Here is a 15,403-nt window from a genome sequence, read left to right as displayed (position 1 = left end):
CTGGCTCGGAGGTAGAAAGCAGCAATTTTGCAACCCCCAAGCTCAAGCTTGCAAGCCATGTTCTCTGAGTGCCTCTTCTTTCCTCCTCCACATTCTGGTGGCTTCCAGCAATTCCTGCCCATTCTTCACAGCTTATGGCTGCCTCACTACCTCCTTGGCCTCTGTCTCCACATAAGAGCCTCCTCCAAGTTCTCCCCTCTGTCACTCAAGACAAATCCTGGTTGGTTTAGAGTCCACCAGATGATCCAGAATGGGCTCATTCCCAACATCCCTCATCACGTCGGCCAAGACACTTTCCTACATCCAGCTACAGTCACAGAGGCTGGGCGTTAGTTGTGTCTTGGGGGCCCTTACGCCACCCACTGCAGGTACCCTAAACATGGCTTTTCCATGCGCATGATGTAGATGAAGGTAGGAAGGAGGGTTCTGATGGAGCAATAAGTTTGGAAGAATTAGGGGTGGGGATGGGGTTGTGGGATTGGGGAAGGAGGATGAGTATTAGAGGTATAGGGCTGGGTTGGGATACTCAGGTCTGTGGTGCTGAGGCAGCCAGACGGCGGCGAAGGAAGGAATCAGGGATGCTAGGCATGTGTAGCTCTTCTCACAAAGAAACAGCAGAGCGAAGGCTCTCCTGGGCTGTCTCAAGGGGTGACCAAAGGAAGAGACTGACATCTCTCTGGTCCCCTGGGACTGCTAGAGGCCTCTGTGCCCTTTGTGTTAAGAGCCTCACGTCCTGTGAAAGGCTTGCCAGACCCTCTGTCATCATCCCAGTGGCACTAGTCACAGGTGTAACTGAGTCTCGGCGAGTGTGGAAGCCAGAGCCATGTGTGTCATTGGAGGAGGGTAGCCCTATTAGAATGCTATGCTGCCTCTCCTTGTCAGGTCTTAATCCAGCCAGCTAGAAGAAAAGCTAGTTCTTCTGTTTGGGGGATTCCCATCTTGTGTCTAGAAAAGCATTCGGAGTAGCTAGGGTAGGTCCTGGGCTGAGCGCAGAAGGTGGAGGGCTTGGAATGCAGCCAGGCAGTGACTCTGGAGGTGAAGGCAGAAGACCCTGAAATATGTATCCAAATCCAGATACTCTGAGAGTGCAAGGGGTCCTAACAATTATTACACCAGTCAATAGCTCTTACCCAGGACTATCCTCGGAGAGCTGCGAGAGTTAGGGGAGCCACACACGAGTCTCAAAGGCGTTTTCTGGGCACCACTTGCCCGTTAGACCTCCCTGGGGAGTCTCCCAACAGCTCTGATGCCAGGGTCTCATCCGGTCCAGCCGATGCAGAATCTGTAGCACTGGGGCCCAGGGTGTGGTATTTCATCATAATCTCATATTATTCTAATGAACACGAGGATTGAAAACCATGGGCATATATATTCCTAGAATTCCTTCTAGTTTTAAATACAAATGCCAAAGTTCTCTAGTTTGAAAGGAAATCTGTTTGGTTAAAGCTGAACTGATCCATTACCAAAAGAGGCTGTTAAGGGTGAAAACAAAAGCTGCCGATAGGGAGGAGATATTTAGGATACACATATCTGACAAAGGATCCCTGTTCTATAATACAGAAATTAATAGGAAAATCAACAAGCCCAATAAAAATGGGCAAATGCCCCAAACAAGACCCTTCCCAGAGAGGATATTCTAAAGGTTGCCAAACACATGGGGAAATGCTCATCACAACATTAGTCCTTGGGGTAATGCGGATTAAAACTTATCCATTAGAATTATCAAGATTTTAAAAGTTGGGGCTGGAGAGATGGCTCAGCGGTTAAGAGCTTTGCCTGCTCTTCCAAAGGTCTTGAGTTCAATTCCCAGCAACCACATGGTGGCTCACAACCATCTGTAATGAGGTCTGGTGCCCTCTTCTGGCCTGTGGGAATACACTCAGACAGAACATTGTATACATAATAAATAAATAAATAAATAAATAAATAAATAAATATTTTTTTTAAAATATTGTAAAATGCCAATCTGTGGTGCAGTAATCCCAACTCTGAAACCAGACTCAGAGAAATTGAGGGCCTGGATCCACCAAAGACGGGAAGTTTGTCCACAGCAGTCGCAGAGAAACAGTTGGCCTGGATGGATAACTGGTGTACTACTCAGGCATCAAGGGATGAGCTGCTGCGTCACACTGTGGCGTGGTAATGCTTATCGTGTGCTGAGGGAAGGAAGCCAGCATGGCTCATCCTTGACAAGAGCGCAGACTTTTCTAATGAAGGGGACAGGCAAAAACAAAACAAAACAAAACAAAAAAACCCAACAACAACAACCACAAAAAATCTATAATACGTCAATTAGGATACCGGCTACTTCTGATGAGGGAGCTGTCTCCTGGAAGAGAGGAAGAGGGAGGATTGTGGGGTCCGAAGTACTGCTGCTTCACATGTAATTGGCTAGGTGGTCAATTCCATCCACAGCTGAGTCCTGTGATCTGTGCACATCCAGTTTGCGTAGCTGATTGCACATAAGTTCTGTCCTAAAGAGAAGGAAGTTGAAGCGAGCAATTTAACTTCAACAGTGACATACTATACTGGATTTTTAAAACCCTGGGATGGAACTTTTTAATTTTGGAAGAATTTTATATTTACAGAAAAATCACAAAGGCAGAAAGCACACACTCAGAAGTCTTATGTAACAGCAGTATATTTGTCAAACTGAGACATTCGCACTGGCGTGAGACTTGTAACAAGACTCTGGACTTCATTCCGATTTCACCGGTTTTCCCCTGGACATTATTCTTTCCTAGTCTAGCTTCCAAATTAGGATGTGGTCAGCGCATTTAGAGACAGGGTTTTTACCATAACAAATTTGTGTCTAGTTTATGCCACATTGTTGGGGGAATGCTGGCCAATCTCGAATACAGTGCTACCTCCTGCTGTGTGTGTGTGTGTGTGTGTGTGTGTGTGTGTGTGTAACATGTGCACACACATGAGTAACTAGCACATGCTCATCCCCTGGTCCAAGCTTGGGGCTGGCAGCGCAGAACTGTTCAACACCTGTCTGGTAACCTGACAGCCAGATTGCAGGCGCAATAGGAACCCACAGATTACCACAGCCCAACGAGAACTAGAGCTCTGGCTCGGGGCTCCATGGCCCTAGCTCTTGACACCTTGATTCTGAGCAGCTGCATCTGAGAAGCCTCTCCCTTAGATGCCCTCTTCAATATTACCCTATGATGTGGCATCCAGGTGGGGTGGAGTCACTGAGAAAGGCTTTCTGAGCTGGGGAGGGGATCGGTCAGCTGGAGCATCTGCCCCCTGGAGGGGAGGTAGGTGCTGATGAGGCTCTCAGACTGCCTGCTGTCCGCTTCTAGCCCTTAGAAGTGGTCAACATTGCCTTCCAAGGGCTTGGCAGACATAAGTCAGTTAATCTGGGTAGGGGGAAGCCGTCTTAGATTAGCCAGGTAGAACACACACAGAACTGCAAATGTCCTTGTGAGAGGGAGCAGGGGGCATTCTGTGGAGGAGAAAGCAGGATGATCCCCAAAGTAAGATAACATACCTTTGAGACTGGAGGGACTGGCCAGAGCTAAGGAAATGAGGGAGTGTAGCTCTGGGCAGGGAGGACTCTGCCCAAGCCTCGGGGGAGTCTGGCTCTGCACACACCGGGACACTAACCAGCCCAGAGAGCTGGCTTTGGACTTTTGTCCTTCAGAACTGTGAGGGAAAAATTTTGCTACTTTACAGGTTACCAGGGGTGTGAAGGCCATGCTACCTGAGCTGACTTGAAGCCTTGACTGGAAACTCAGTGGAACTGGTTAAGACAGGAAACGAAAAGCTTACCAGTCATATTTTGGTGAGATGTGTTTTAGCCATGTCAGATTCTGCCTTCTTGCCTAAAAGTTTTATTTATTCCAAAGTCACACACATACTGCCACATGTATATGCATATGTGTAACACACACTCACATATAGCTACACACGTACACAAATGCACACACAGACACATGTATGCACAGGTGTGCACACAGAAACACACATATAACATGCACACAGGTACACAGATGTATACATGCAGACAAAGGTATAAAAATATAAGGCATATAGACATATAAATATGCACAATAAGTTACACACATGCAGTCACACATGCAAATACAATGCATACATGCATGCAGATATGTGTGCATAATAATTAAAAGAATTTCTGCTCCGGAACCGTCCTCCCATAGACGTCAGCTTCTTCTCGTGTCAGCTTATTCCATGAAAGGCCGTGCCTCCTAGACAGTTCTTCTGCTTGGACACTTGTACCAGGCCCCTTCCTGGTGGAGACCTTTCTCTGTACTGGAAACATTCAAAGAGCCCGAAGTCAAGAAGCTCCAGTAAAGAGCATGGGAGAGGAGCCAATGGGAACATCTCCAGGGAGGTCACCTTGAAGTTGCCTTGCTGTGGAATATTACTTTAACTATGTAAAGGTGTGTTGCATTTGTTTCTGCTGTGGAATATTACTTTAACTGTGTAAAGGTGTGTTGCATTTGTTTAACATGTAAAGATGTGTGTTTAATTATGTAACCATGTGTTGCATTTGTTTCACCTGGTCTGCATAAGGCACCTGATAGGTCTAATAAGAAACTGAACAGACAACAGCTAGGCAAGAGAAAGGGTAGGTGGAACTGGCAGGCAGAGAGAATAAATAGAAGGAAAAAATCTAGGCTCAGGGAAAGGAGAGAACAACAGAGAGAGAGAGAGAGAGAGAGAGAGAGAGAGAGAGAGAGAGAGAGAGAGAGAGAGAGAGGATGCCCGGGTCATTTTAAAAGCCAGGCAGCCACTAGTCAGCCAGACACACGAAGCTGTAAAAGATATACAGAAGGAAGAAAGGTAAAAAGCCTTGAGGCAAAACGTAGATAAAAAGAAACTTAATGCACGTTAAAAAAAAAAAAAAAAAAGCTAGCCAGAAATGAGCCTAAGCTAGGCCTAGCATTCATAACTAATAAAAAGTCTCCATGTCATGATTTGGGAGCTGGTTGGTGGCCCAAAAGAAAAACCCCGGTGCATTGCCCAGCCTGGCCCTGCAAGAAGGGATATAGGTTATTGTTCTCAATGTCGGTAAGAAAAATCTGCCTCCCCTCTGTGAGCAGGGCTCACATCAACACAGCAATCACAAACAGGGATTCTGAGCGCTAAGGTCACAGCAACAAGGCAAGAAATGCTAGTTCTCTAGAGAGGGACATGACCTTGAGGCCTGGTGCACCTCTCTTACTCAGTCCTCAGGTGGGTGAGAGGGCAGAGTGGTTTGAATGAGAATGGCTCCCATTGGCTCACAGATTTGCACGCTTGGCCCCCAGCTGGTAAACTTCTTGGAAGGATTAGGAGGTGTGGCCTTGTTGGAGGAGGTGCATCACTGGAGATGGGCAGTGAGATCTCAAAAGTCCACAGCAGGCCCTGCTTCTCTCTCTCTCTCTCTCTCTCTCTCTCTCTCTCTCTCTCTCTCTCTCTCTCTCTCTCTCTCTCTCTCTCTCTCTCTTTCTCCAGATTAGGATACAAAGTGCTCAGCTATTCCTGCAAGCAATCCCCCAATTAAATGTTTTCTTTATAAGACCTGCCTTGGTCACGGTGTCTCTTCACAGCAATAGAACACTCACTAAGACAGATGGGGGCTGATGACTTCCTCCTAATCATGTAGTTAGAGAGAGGCAGGGCCAGGAAAGCATTTGGGTTTGCCAGCCTTAGCACAACACTCCTACATCTGTCTGAACATCCGCAAAGTACAAAGGTTCTCCAGGTTCTGAGGTATAGGGTCCTATCTGCCTCCCTCTGGAGCCCATGGGCACTGAGCTCTGCCCCTGCCCTTCCCTCATCTCCCCACCTGAGGAAGGGGGCCTTAGCAACTGCTGCTGCTGCTGCTGCTGCTGCTGTTAGTTCCAGGCTGCAAACTCAGCAGCCCAGATGCCTGGACCCAAGAACACAAGGAGCTGAGATACAGATTCACCTTCTCTCACTGACAGCCTGAGATGGTGGTGACACCCTCAGAGCCAAGCAGATCTGGGGGGCGGGGGTTACTGTTACCCGCCTGCCTGGCGTCTCCCCAGCCAGCAGAGAGAATGAGGGGGGAAACCAGCATTCGATGTGCTGCTCAAGGAAAGGTGAGAGCTCTGGCTGCACTTTTGGCGAGGCTGCTGCTTTGCCAAAACGCCGGGGTTTGGACTGCTTTTTAGAGCCCGTTTTAAAGCAATAGGCACCAAATGTTTGGAGATAAAAAGAGAAAAGGGAGAAAAATAGCCTACTGACCACATTTTCTTCTGATCTTTAACCTGATAGTGTCTTTCTTTCAAATTAGACTGCATTTCAAAACTGAGCTAGAATTGGGATTTCCCTCTCTTCCTGCTTCGTGTGTGTGTGTGTGTGTGTGTGTGTGAGAGAGAGAGAGAGAGAGAGAGAGAGAGAGAGAGAGAGAGAGAGAGAGAGAGAGAGCCTGTCCTCCGCAGCTCTCCTGCAGAAGGTAAGACACCAACAGACATAGCCTGGGCGCCTTAACCACTCCCCTTTGGGCTAGACACTGAGGCCACCCTTCCTTTTGGTTACAAACAACACTGGAGAAAACATCTTCAGGACACACCTTGCTCTTTATTGGGGATTGTTTTTGTAAATCAACCCTTCTAAAAGGTATTATTGAGTCAGGATAAACATCTAACGCTCTCGAAACGCTTTCACAAGGAAACATAGCTCCCCATTTTGAACTAAAATGTCATGTGGTGGCTTTCTAAACCTTCAAATACTCAAGTTCCCAGAAATATTGACTCTGTCATTCATTTGGGGTCCCTGTTTCCTTCCTGGTGGGGACGATCTAGGTAAAATACCCAAAGCGAACAAATGTAGGCTCCGGAGTTCTAAGGGCCCTGATATTAGTAACCCAGCCTGACTTTGGTCATTTGGCCCGGGGTGGGGACAGTTGCCTGGGAGGCTGGGTGACTTGCTAACCCCACCCTAGCCCAGAAGCTTAAGGACCTCAAACACCAGCCATTGCCTCATCTTCTCCCTTCCTTCAAACAGGAAGGTTATGGGTGGGGCAGTCAGGGCCTTTACCCAAGCTCCAGTCAGATGCCCTGGCAGAGGTAGTCTCCTGTGCCATGTTGCTTCCTTATGAAAAGCTTCTTCCTTTCTTCTAGATCTTTCAGCCATGTTCTGAATGTGGTTTTGACTGGATTCTGATGTACAGGCTGCTCAGGCCTTTTCCTCTTTGAGTGGAGTCAGACACATACTGCAGACTTACATGCTTTGCACTGTCCTGAAGGGAGAGTCTATTAAGGATTGCCATGTACCAGATTTTGAAGCCCTTGGCGGTCTGTGATCTGATTCTTCTGACTGCCGGGGGCCGCTGTCATCACCCTCATGTTACCAAAAAAGAGACCAAGATAAAGGAGGATGCCATCTCTCGCTCATGACCTCACAGGCTGAGGAGGAGCTAGGACAGACTCCTGAGTCTGTCTCTTTCTCACCTGGCCACAGAGCAACAGCACAACACCTGGGGAAGGCTAGCCCTTAGGAAAGTATCATGGTGCACAGCAGGAAGGCCGCAAGAAACCCCAGCATGCTCTAGGAGGCACGGAGTTTGTTCCCTGAGGTGTCTGGTACAGGCTGTCCAACATATCTGCTGAAGACACGTACGAGGAGTCCCACCAGATCCTAATTTAGTCCTGGGACATAGAGAGGTGTGGTAGAGGGAGCACAGAAGAGCAGGGTCAGGAAAGAGGGCAAGGGGGAGCTTGGGGCGATAGACAGGAAGCTGGCATTTTTACCCCGGGATAGAGACAAAGCAGACAAGGATTGAATCTGGAGGATCTGTGTGTCAGAAAGACAGCCCCTGCAGACATGTGAAGAGGTGGCAGTGGGGGAAGATGGCCCAGGAAAGGTCCTCCTGAAATAGCCCAGAGACAGCGTTGCGAGGACAGATGGCACCAAGGCCTGAAGGAAGTGAATCCCGAGGCATGGTGGAGCTCATCGGACGTGGGTGGTGGGAAGAGGTGGGAATGAGGATGTCACCCTTCGGCTTGGAAGACGCCAGCTTGGTGGCAACAATCTGGGTAGGTGACGCTTGTGGAAGAGCAGGTTTTCGTGTGAAGAAGGGAGGCTTCACGGGAGTAGGGTGTAAATGCCTCTGGGATTATCCAGAGGTGTGTGGGTGGGAGCCTCGGATGAGGTCTCGCCAGGAACACAGATTTTAGGGCTACAGGCAGAGAAGGTATTTTCCGGCCAGAAGAGCATGAAGACATGAGGTAGGGAAGGGGCCTTTGGTGCTTAGCAGAGGTCTAGTCGTGGATAGGGCTCAGCAGAGGTCTAGAAGTCTCTGCCAACTGTGTTGCTCGGACACGTGGGTTATTCTAGGACCGGGCTGCCAGATTGTGTGTTTCTCGGTAGTGAGTTTGGCAAGCCTGGCTAGAGTATTTCGGGACAGAGATGGCAGAAAGGGACTGTGAGACAGTCCAGGACCTGGGTCACAGGTGGGGTTGTGGACACCTAATGTGGGCAAGACTGAGCGCGTAAACGTGAGAACCGGGAGAAGGTGAGGTAGAAGCAGAGATTGGAGACTGAGTGCTGGCCAGAGAAGTGGAGCAAGATTTGGAGGCCATGATTTTGCTTGTCTGCGTCCCCAGGATTACGGCTACCATGGGCAGAACTGGCAGAAGATTCAGGACTCAGACAGAGGGCAAAGGGGACTCCTACCTGGTCCCTGGAAGGGAAGGGAATAAGGAAGAGAGACAGTAGTGGCTTCCGAAGTCTTTAAAGTCACAGGATATAGTAGTCTGAGCTGTGAGGAGCTTGAGGAGCTTCTAAATGGGAGAGGATTCTGGGAGAATAGAGGCTTCCAGCTGAGGAAGCACCAAGGTCCTGCTTTTCTAATTCAAGGTGTACAGCCCGCCGTGCAATCCTGTTTGATCACCAGATGTGAGCCGGGAGCTCCAGGCTGCTGCTAATTTGCTTATTTGGTTATTGAATCTCTCTGGTTCTCACTTTCTGGAGCAAGAGGATGCAGGTTATATCCGCCTTGAGGAGTGTCTACGGTGGCCTGGATGAGGTAACTCAGACTCAAACTTTAGTGCAGTGTCTACGCCTAGAGCGAGCTATTGCTACAACCCAGGTATTGTTTTGGGGTGAATTGTGGTGACTCCCAAAGTGACTCTCTGTGGCGGTGAGGCATCTAGGTGGCATCTGAAGTCAAGTGAAGTCGTAAAGGTGGGGTCCTAACCTGATAGGTTGAAAGAAAATGACGGAAGCCTTGTGAGGACAGAGTGAAGGCAGCCCTCACCTGTTGTTGAAGTCACCACCCGTGGTATTTTCTCATGGAACCTGAGCTGACAAAGACAACTGCCCACGACGTGTCAGTGTGGCGGTGAGGGGATGAGGAGGGCATGTGGCACGAGAGGCGCTCTAAAGGTGTGGGACATTGTGGGGGCTCGAGTGTGGGACAAAGAAGATGGACAGCATTCGGCAGGTGCCTGAAAAGGCTTACTGCCCAGGATGAGGCAGCGGCAGGCCCAACCAGAGTGGAGAGCCATTTCAGACATGTTTTTGAGAGGTTTGGGGTTGCTAGTCAACTAGCCAGGGTGTAACCCCAGAAACTCAAAGTCTGCTGAGGGTGGGGCGGGTGGCATGGGAGGAAGACAGCCTGGGGAGAAGATGCTGGAAGGCACAGTGAGGACTTTTTGGCAGATCAGTTAAGAGAGCTGCTGGCTGAGGAAGCTAAGAGGAAGAGGTAAAAAGTCTGAAGCTGGAAGCAGCTGACATGTAATCACCACGGAAAGCGGGTAGCTGTTGGCAGAAAAGGCATTTAGGAAGAGCCGCAACAGACCCTGCCAAGGGAGGCTGTCGTGAATCACGCTTGGGAAGTGCTGCAGGCCGGAACAAGGGTTGGAGGAGGTGCAGACCTGGCACGAGCAAGTGGGACAGTAGTAGCCTGGCAACAGGGTCATGCTGAGCCCATCTGGTCTGGGGCTCGACTCAGAATGAAGTCCTGGGGAGGGAGAAAGGATCTTAGGGATCTGCCAGTAGAGTAAGCCTCTTCAGAGCAGCCAAATCTGCCTCCTGGTCTCTTTTCATTTACTACTGTGTTACTAATATAATCCCCTGTCCCTAAGACTCCTGACATGAACTCAAGTGTCTGTTGTGGATGCAGCACGTTCTTACTCAGTTCTTCCCAGAGTTGGTCCCACCCAGATCTCCATGTCGCTGTCTGGTTTTCTGCTCACAGCCAGGCTCTTCGTTCCCAAGCATGTTGTGGACAATATGGTCCTTTGACCCTCTTGGGAAACTGCCTCTGCTCCTGTTGGTGGCTTCAATTGAAAAGTGACCCGCTGGTCTAGAAAGACACCTGAGCACGCATTCAGGCATGGCGGCCAGAGTTCAAGGCGCCCCCTGGTGGTAAGAACTGCAAGGCTCAGACTTTAACCTAGGGGTTTAGGAGCTGAGAGTCAAGTGTGAATTTGTGGGTCCCAGTCCTCTTTCAAAGCAGTTGTTAGCCAGTGCTGATGCTTAGTGGTGCTGGCTGCCCTCCAGAGCCCACCTGAACCTGTGCTCACCAGGGCCCTGCCCTCCAGGCACTGAAGGATCCCCTGGCCAGTCATTCTTCACAGCCTCTCACCCTTCAGTACAGATGTCTTCCCCATTTTACTGAGATACAATGTGACATATGGATGGGCTTCAGACTTTGGCCCCGCTCCTGTGTATACTTCTGGGTCTACCTTGTACTGTTGCAATAGAGTTTTTTGGAGGGTTTGACTTGTATTATTGCAATGGAGTTTTCGGAAGTACAGAAGGGATAGAGGATAAACTGAGACCCCATCATCCCAGCCTCAAGGCAAACCAATACCAAGAAGCCAGCCAAGTGTTCTAAGACCAGATGGAATGAACTCTGCAAACCATTAGGACATCTGTGTCTGCTGAAGCCTGCGACTCGCAAAGACCACCCCGAGGATGCGATCCCAGAGCAGAAATGGAAATGGGACTGGGAAGGGAGAGAGGTTAGCAGAGCGTGGTGCTCTGACGGAGGCAACTTAGAGGGGATGCAGTGGTTCTGAGGGACAGAAAGAAGACTGGATGGAGAGAAAGCTGTGTAAAGGAAGTGGATAGACAGGCAAGAGAGAGGGGCTAGATGGGAATGGGGCCTTCCGGGCTCACAATCAGGGTGTCGAGCTCCTGATGAGTGTCCTTGGTCTTTGGCTTGGAAGAGGCTAATGCAGTTGCATGTTGCAAGCGAAGCTCCGTGGACCTAGAAGGCATGGCCGCTGCATGTGTCAGCTGTGTGACCTACCCTGGTGCTCTGAAGATCACAATGGGCAGAACAATACAAGATCAAGTCAGGTCCAGGAGAAGAAGATGCCTGATGCTCTGTACTATGGGAAAACCTTTTCAAAAGTAGGAATGCAGCCGGGCGGTGGTGGCGCATGCCTTTAATCTCAGCACTTGGGAGGCATGGGCAAGTGGATATAAATGAGTTCAAGTCTAGCCTGGTCTACAGAACGAGTTTCAGGAAAGTCAGGACTGTTACACAGAGAAACCCTGTCTTGAGAAAAAAAAAAAAGACAGAAAATGAGGAGTGCAACATAAAATAATGGTAAAAAGTATATAGCGTGGTGAAGACTAAGCCAGCAACGCAGCTGTCTGTTATCATCACAAAACATTCTCACTGCTATGAAATGTCGGTTACACGATTGTAATTCTAGCACTTAAGGGCCTTATGCTTGAGGCCAGCCTGGGCTACATAGCAAGATTTTGTCTCAAATAAAAAGTCAAATAACTAAGCAAATATGTCATTCTGTACATGACTACATTACTCTGTTTTTATCCAACCTGCTGCGCAGTGGCTTTGAGTAATGCAGCAGCCTGGGCCATCAGACGCCCATGACATAACTAGCAATAAGAACTCTTCAGCTTCATGTCCGTGTTAGGAGATCCCTGGCAGGGCGTCACTGGTGACATTGTCACGTGTATAGAGTCGTACACCACATGAGGGTATTTGAGCAGCTGGAGAATTGGGGAGAGTTCAGCATCAGCTGCTTGTGGAGGAGAACTCCTCACTTGAGCAAAGGTTGAGTGTGGCTGAAGTTTCCCTGCTCTGGGACAGAGACATGAAAGGGTTTTTCATCCCTACGGGGCCAAGTCAATGCCAAGTCTAGAGGTTCTTACAGACAGGGCAGATGAATGCTTAGGGCCAATGTGGCAAGCTACACATTGAATCCTCTGAGCTCTGGCCAGATGAGTGTCTCAGATCCTTCCAGTCTATTAATATGCACACACTGCCAGTGTCCTCCAGGACTGGAAGGGGTCCCAAGTGATTCAGCTTCTCTGCCAAGATGCCTCTCGGCTTGGCAAGCTGGAGAGACGGAGAAGTACTGGCTGGTAAACGCCACACCTTTCAGGGGTTGTTTATTATTGGTCAACAATCCTCCTTTTACTGGGGACTCTGAACCCATTATCAATGTGGTGGTCTGCCCTGGGTCGTGGTTGGAATAGGAAATGTACTTCGCAAGTTCACTTGGTCCCCTATTGGTGGCGCTGTTTTGACAGGTTGCAGAAATTGGCATTGGAAAGGACTGAGGGGCCAATGAGTCACAAATCAGCCTTTTTTCTTGCCAAACTCTCTGCTTCTTCATTCACCAAGATATAACAAACATTAAATACCCTCACCCCTGCCTTCCCCCACCATGACATATGTACCCTTTCTAACTAACTAACTAACTAACTAACTAAACCCTTCTAAATGAACCCCCATCCTTCAAGTGCTCCTGTCAGGCACTCTGTCACAATGGTGAGATGAACTTCTTTGATCCAGCCCTGGGCCAGCTTTGAAGTCCTACTCTTTGAGCAGGAGAACTCAGGCCTATTGCTACAATTGAGGACGATGCTGGCAAGGCCCTGACGCAATTCTAGGCTTTCAACATCTATGATCACATCAAGTACCTTGCCCGGGTTAGAGGTGATGTCACCAAGGACTGTATGAATGGCATCTAGAGTTCACTTGAGAGCATCATCCATGACTTCAAAGGCGTTTATCAAGATAAAAAAGTTGCACAACTCAGCAGGGCGGTGGACACTTGCAGCAGGATGTGGACAAGTTTGACTCTGAGGAGCTCCTGCAGGTACTTCTGACCAGACAACCAAGGAAGGACCCTGCTCCACAGCCAAAGAAGAGGAGACAGAAAAGAAGGAGCTATTAAAAAAAAAAAAAAAGAGCCAGGCAGAGGTGGCACACAACTTTAATCCCAGCACTTGAGAGGCTGGCAGAGGCAGGAAGATCTCAGTGAGTTTGAGGTCAGCCTGGTCTACAGAGAAAATTTCAGGGCAGCCAGAGCTACACAGAGAAACCCTGTCTCAAAAAACAAAAAGAAAAGAGCCATAAGGAACCCACAGCGAAGGCTTAGCAGAATTCTCCAGAACCCAGCAGTGGTAAGTTTGATTCACGGACAGGAATGTCCATGGCGCCCTATCTGCCAGCAAGCAAATCTGCCACAAGGGCAGAAAATGCAGGCAAGCCCCATGAACGTGTTTCTGGAGAGAGTGGCCCTGCTCACAGATCCTCTGGAGGGTGCAGACCTTGTCATTGAGGTGGCAGTCCCAGGCTGTTCCTGCCCTGAAGAACTGACATGGGAACAGAATGTGGAGGTTGATAACAGCAATATTGATTATTCTCACCCTATAGCGTCCTAAGCGAATGTGTTCATTGATGGCTGATTTTCTTGAAAAAAAAATTAAGCAAAAAACATAACTTCCATAATAAGGACAAAGGTCGTTTTTTGTTTTCATACAATGTGTTTTAAATGGTGTTATTACAAAATCAAAAAGGTTTTACAATCCCCTTTAGACATACATTCTATAATGTTAATAATAAAAAGCAAAAGAGTGCCTCGTTGGGTAGAAGGCAGTAAAAGAGAAGACCTGATTTTAGAGTGGAGTCTCTCTGACTGTGGTGGCTCAAGCCTGGAATCCCAGCCAGCATTCAGGAAGCTGAGGCTGGAGGATAGCCAGAGTGTACAGCCACCCTGGGCTATTCAATGCGACTTTGTTTCCCAAAACCAACCAACCAAACAAACAAACAAACAAATAAAAGCGTGTCCCTACCCCCATTCCTAAGACTGTCACATCTACCTCACATATTTTTCTAAACAATAGCTGGGGATGGTGTTGTGCATCTGTAATCTCAGCTTTGGGAGACGGACACAGGAAGACTCCGTGAGTTCAAGGTCAGCCTGGGCATGTAGTGAGTTCTAGACCATTCTGACTACGTATAGAGACCCTGTCTTAATAAACAAGCAAACAAAACATGATGACGGGCGGGGGCTTCACCAACTCTCGCTCCACTAAAATAAAAAAAGCCATTCAGTTCCTGCTCAAGGACATTGAAGTTCTCCAGACCTGAGCTATGCCTGCCTCCCTTCCAAAATCCCAGGGAGACCCCAAAAATAGAAAGTTCAGCTGCACATGTGCTCTACTTAAAAACACACATATTGCTGGGCTGTGGTACTGCACGCTTTTAATCCCAGCACTCGGGAGGCAGAGGCAGGCGATTTCTGTGAGTTTGAGGCCAGCCTGGTCTACAGAGCAAGTTTCAGGACAGCCAAGGCTACATAGAGAAACCCTGTCTCGAAAAATCAAACCAAAACACAAGAAACCGTCATGTGCTAGATCATCACATACTAGAACTTTCCTCTGGGCGCTCGAAACCGTCAGGACCCTTTCAGAAGCTTGGACTCTTGCTTTGCATGTCTGAGGAATCACATACGCATCTCTGCCTATTCCCCCTTCGATACACAGAAGGCCGTCCCACCGTCTGGCTTCCCAGTCAGGTCCAACTGAGAAGGGTCTTATAGAAACCCTGAAAGGGGGAGGGCTGAACCATATGTAGGGCAGACAGGAAGCTTCTAAGTCTCTTGTGAGAGCATGGGAGACCTCTAGGGAATAGCCCCCGAAAGATTAGTGGATGTTCCAGGGAAAGGGAGGTGGGAGATGGCAGCTGCCCACTCAAATGCACTCCTTGGGCTTCACACGAGTCAGCTTCGTGGTCTCCTGCTAGAAGAGTGTGGGGGCTGCTCCAGTCAAACATGAGAAGGGAAAGGAAGAAGCCAGCAGTGGAACCAGGAAATACAGAGGTGATAGGCACCCATCACCAGAGCCTACTGGTCTTAAAGATCGCTGAGCCCCATCCAGTAAGGTAATTCAAAAGAAGGGGCCAAAGTCCAAGCCATGAGGACAGGGTTGTTGTAAGTGACTTCCAATGGCCAGCATACACATACAACAAGAGAGGTTGTACCTATGATCTAGTGGAAGAAACCATTGATATTGTCTAAGTGCGCCAAAGTGTAGGTAGCAGAGATGGCAGCTGTGCCAATGGGATCTGAGACGAGGAGCTCATATTGGTGAAGCTCTCCAGATTACAGCGTCTGGAGGTTCATTTCCACTGTCAGCTTGGTTGGAT

Source organism: Arvicola amphibius, chromosome 8 (genome assembly GCF_903992535.2).
Source record: "Arvicola amphibius chromosome 8, mArvAmp1.2, whole genome shotgun sequence".
In the NCBI taxonomy this organism is placed as follows: domain Eukaryota; kingdom Metazoa; phylum Chordata; class Mammalia; order Rodentia; family Cricetidae; genus Arvicola; species Arvicola amphibius.
Note: the sequence above shows the minus strand (reverse complement) of the source record.